Source organism: Manis pentadactyla, chromosome 15, assembly GCF_030020395.1.
Source record: "Manis pentadactyla isolate mManPen7 chromosome 15, mManPen7.hap1, whole genome shotgun sequence".
NCBI classification, from domain to species: Eukaryota; Metazoa; Chordata; class Mammalia; order Pholidota; family Manidae; genus Manis; species Manis pentadactyla.
In genome coordinates this window covers 17,925,073-17,929,651 of record NC_080033.1, presented here as the reverse complement: position 1 = coordinate 17,929,651, position 4,579 = coordinate 17,925,073, and the positions used below count along the sequence as shown (strand labels likewise).

Genomic DNA, 4,579 nt, shown 5'->3' with positions numbered 1-4,579 from the left:
GATGGCCCTGTTCCTGGTGGGCGGCCAGCAGGCCAGAAGATCTATGTCACTACAAGCTTTCAACCTTTTGTGCCAGGACTCTTCCTGTAACTGGGGTCTCTTTCTCGTTTCATCATCAATTTTCAAATTTCTAAAATACATCCAGTAAATTCACCAGTTTCCTTTGTCTACTGTGTTGAAACGTAACAAATCGCCCCCCTTTTTCAGCAGGAAAGGCACAAGGCCCAGTTCATTGCTGCAGTGGCATCACCTGTGCGCCTCTGACAACCGTGACTACCTTGGCTCTCCCAGGAGACATGTACCCGAGCTCCGGTTTCTGGCTGGAATCCAGCAGCCCCCGCACGGGGCACTTCCCTGGATACTCACGGCATCACTGAGGCCTCAAGACGAGGGTGTGGGGCCACAGAGTGCCATTCACTGTACTCCTCACCTTCAAGATGTGTGCATGCTTAACTTCCCGTGGGTCTTGCATACTCCCAGCAGGCTACACAGAACAGGAGATTACATTTCAGGGAAATCGCTTTGCAACCACAGAGACAGTGTTTTGAAAATGAAGGAAGTAAGAACACAAATGTTTAGAAACCACTTAAGAGAGTCTTACCAGCAGGTAGTTTATAAATTCAAAACCAGGGACATTACCTCTAAGGATTCCAGCTTGTCCAATTTTGAAAAATTCACTTTAGTATTATTTGCGGTACTGTTTACAAATATTTAGCTTACCAAAAAAAAAAAAGCCAGAACTACACATAGCCAAAATCACACAATTTATAGATGCTCAACTTCAACCTGCTCAAAGATTAGGAAAAGTGTGGATGTGAGAGATTAGGTGACCTGACATGTGACACACAGAATTAGTGGCAGAGAGGCTTCCAGAAACAGCCCACATCTGTTTTCCTCACCTATCAGTCCCGGAAAGAAAAGTCTGTAATTGTGCATTTTTTCATTGGATGGATATTCCAGAAGACAGTCTTCTTGCTAATAAAAATAATTCTAATAGTGTAAAGATTACTTTAATAATAGTAATATTGTGAAACAACAGCCATGTTTCCACAAAGCAGGGTTCTGGCTTTGGGAAGAGGTGGGAGAAAAAGGGTACCAACACCTCAACCATGAGGAAAACCACACCTGCGCAGAGAGCGGCTCTATTGCCCCGAGGGCAGCAAATCCACCGCCCTCATCTGGAGAACAAACACCAACAGTTCTATCTGAGAATCCATTCCCTCCAATAAATTGTTTATTGCACTAAATTAACTGCTCCATGCTATCTTTTGTCTTGGTTCTGCTCCATGACCCGAGTGCCCTGAGAACAGGCTTCACTCGCCATGGTATGCGTGCTTCTCACTGACCCGGGGAGGCAGCACAGGAGGTGCTGGGGTCGGGATGGAATACACAGAGGTACCGAGGCCAACTGACATATACTATCCCAACAGTTTTAGGTGCTCAGTAAATGCAGAATGCTTGGTGCCATGTCACAGGCCATTCATAAACACTAGACACATGGGTGAGAAATAAATGAACCCCACTGTCCAGACATGAGGACCACCATGCTCTTGGTTGCTGGGGTTGCCTGACAACCACATCCCTTAATGCAACCTGTGGACTTTGGGCATCAAAGATTTCTGAGTAGAACCTCCCCTTCAGCCTTATCCCTCTGTACCAAGAGCCAAGGCTGTCAGCCTGGCCCAACCCGTTCGGCTATGACCCTGCCACCTCTGCTTGGCACCTCGGATCAACGGTCTCAAGAGCTGAGCGTGTGAAAACACTGACTCAATTCTCCACTCACAACAAGACTAGGAGACCCACGCAGAGCTGACCTTCTCCAAGCTGCCGCTGCCGTCCTGTGCCTGCCTCCTGCGATTCGCTTAGGGACCCACCACAGAGTTTCATGGATATGGTCTTAGGTGTGTAAGACTGGAAGTGCCTACAAAAAGACGGGGTGTTCCTGGCCTAACTCAGCTCCGGGAATTTCATTTGCTCATTCACTCATTTATTGCAACACTTATTCAAGAGGTAGTTCCTTGGTACTCACTGGGGTAATGTAGTTCCCTGTCCCCCATGGACTCACAACCTGCTTGGGAAAACCCACCGAAATAAAACGTCATATAGGAAAATGATGCAATGGAGATTTGGGAGATTTGAGGAGGTGCCACAGAAGTGGCATTGTGATGGCCAAGCGCAAGGATTTGGGAAGCAACAGGAGGGGAAGGGACTCCAAGAAGAAGGGGGGCAGCACCCCGGATGAGTAAGTAACTGACTCGTGTCACTTACAGGTGTCCCTGCACATCTTGGTCCTCTCCTTCTCTACCCTTGACAAACAAAAAAACATGGAAATGTTACAAATTCCTGCATGCTATGGAACCCAAAAACCATAAATGCTCTGAAAATATAAAATGGAACACAAATACTAACCATTGCTAACAACAAGCAAAGGGGAAAAGGTGTCATTGCCGCTCCATCTTGAAGTGAACCATTTCAACCAGAGAGACAAGCAAAAAATGCCCGAGGACGCAGGGGCTGGAGAACGAAGGGCCAGGATGCTACTTCGGAGGGAGGAGAGGAAAGAGCTGCTGCTGTTTTGATATTTTGTAATTCTGGCATTTTTATACTCCTCACTAGCCAAACTGACAAAAACACAGCTTCATTTCTAAAGACAGAGCCCAGGGGCAATTAAGTAATTCAGTTCCATCTGCTCAACTGATGATAGTGTTGTTAACTGTGAATACACATTTTCTTTTCCTCTTAAAAGCTGGAACTGAAAAAAAATATCCTGAACTCACTCTGGCCTCTTAACATTGAAGAAAGCGAACGGTACTCTGTTCATTTATTCAATCATTCCTGCAATTCACTCATTTACCCAAACCTCGGTGCTCTGCTGTGTTGTGCCCTAGTTGGCATGCGCTGCCCTCCAGAGGGAGCGTTAGTTTCCTAGGGTTGCCGCAGCAAATTACCAGAAACCGGATGGCCTGAAACAATACACACCTATTCCTGCACTGTTCTGGAGGCTGGAAGTCTGAAGTCCAGGTGTAGTCAGAGAGGGTTTCTTCCGGAGGCTGGAAGGAGAATCCGTTCCAGTCTGTCTCCTCTAGCTTGAGGTGGTGCCGCCTCCCCCTGGCACTCCTCGGCTCGTGAACTCACCACTCCAGTCTTGGCCTCTGTCTTCCCACAGCCATCTCCCCCATGTCTGTCTGTGTCTTGTCTCCTCCCCTTACTGGACAGAAGTCATCCTGGATAAGGGCCCACTCGAATCGAGGGTGACCTCATCTTCACTTGGTTGCACTTGCAAAAACCCTACTCCAGTCATGTTCACAGGTACTGAACCTAAGACTTCCACGTATCTTTTGGGGGTACACAGATCAACCCGTGACAGAGAGCATGTACCTCATTACATGCCATAGCTGACTTATCTGACTGCCGGCTCCACCAAGCCAGAGGCTGTCCCTGACACTAAGGAGACTGCAGTCACACACACGCACACCGATCTGCCCATCTCCCTCACTCTGGTCACAGCTGCGGGTTTAGCTTTGGGGTTTCATTGTGCTCTTTCTGCCCCCCTCCACCCGAAGACCGTGAGCTCCCAGACCACAGGCACCATGTCTGCTTTCTGCTTCCCATTACATCCCCATATCCTTGCATAGTGCCAGTGACAGACAGGCTTTCAGAAAAGTATTGTTGAGTGACGGTATGGAGAGATGAACAAACCAGCCAGATATAAATAAGAGAGGCCCACATGGGTAAAGCGGTACACACAGTAGGCCAGCAATGAGGAAGAGAGAGGAAAAAATGATTGATTCTTAGTAGGACTGAGAAAGGTTTCATGAAAGAGAAGGCATTTGAACTCAGGCTTGTGGGGTTAATAGGCTCTTATAAGCAAATAAGGAGTTAAAAGGTATCCCTCACCGACCAAAGGCTAGAGACACAAAGCATGACCTCCGGGGGAACAGCAAACAGGCCAGACGAGCTGCAGCCAAGGGTATGTGAAGGACGAGGAACACCTTGGAATGCAGGAGGAGGAAAGGCAGCTGGCAGGGCTCCGGGCACAGGTGCCCTGGTGCAGTCGGACGCCACTGAGCTCTGCCGAGAAGGGAGATGACAGCGTCCTGCCTGCGCTTCAGAGGAAACACATACATAGACATGACTCGTGCCAGTGTCCCTGCATCACCTCCTGCCTGAGTGTAGCTCTTGTATTACTACAAGGGGTACTTTAAATTCACCTGTGCATCTGCGATGTACTTGCTTGCCTAAGGAACTAAGAACTGTACTTAAATGATAATATTTTCATATTATTAATTTGATATGTATGTATTAATTATTGTACAGATTATATAATTACATGCTTTTACAATTAAATGATCGTACCTGAGGAGTACGTAAACAGGAAGATGTCCCAGGTCCTAAACCTCTTCTCAGAATAGTAACGCCCAGGGGAAGCTGCATTTTCTACCACAGCAGCAGGAAGGACTTCCTCCTGCAGCGAAACCTTCCAGGATGATGCGGATGCACATCCATTCCAATGGTTAAGCCTGATGCGTTGGTTTCAACTTGAGTCTGGGAAGCACACCAACCAATAACACGCACAAGG

At 47.6% G+C, this 4,579-nt stretch overlaps 1 long non-coding RNA gene across 1 annotated transcript; it reads right to left on the bottom strand.

The window, feature by feature from the left end:
- Positions 1 to 1,972: 1,972 nt before the first annotated feature.
- On the bottom strand, positions 1,973 to 4,258 carry LOC130681069 (uncharacterized). The gene is made up of 3 exons (XR_008994127.1): positions 2,980 to 4,258; positions 2,410 to 2,537; positions 1,973 to 2,306 (listed from the first exon to the last, which is right to left on the bottom strand). It is a non-coding gene; the product is annotated as an uncharacterized LOC130681069 (long non-coding RNA).
- Positions 4,259 to 4,579: the final 321 nt, after the last annotated feature.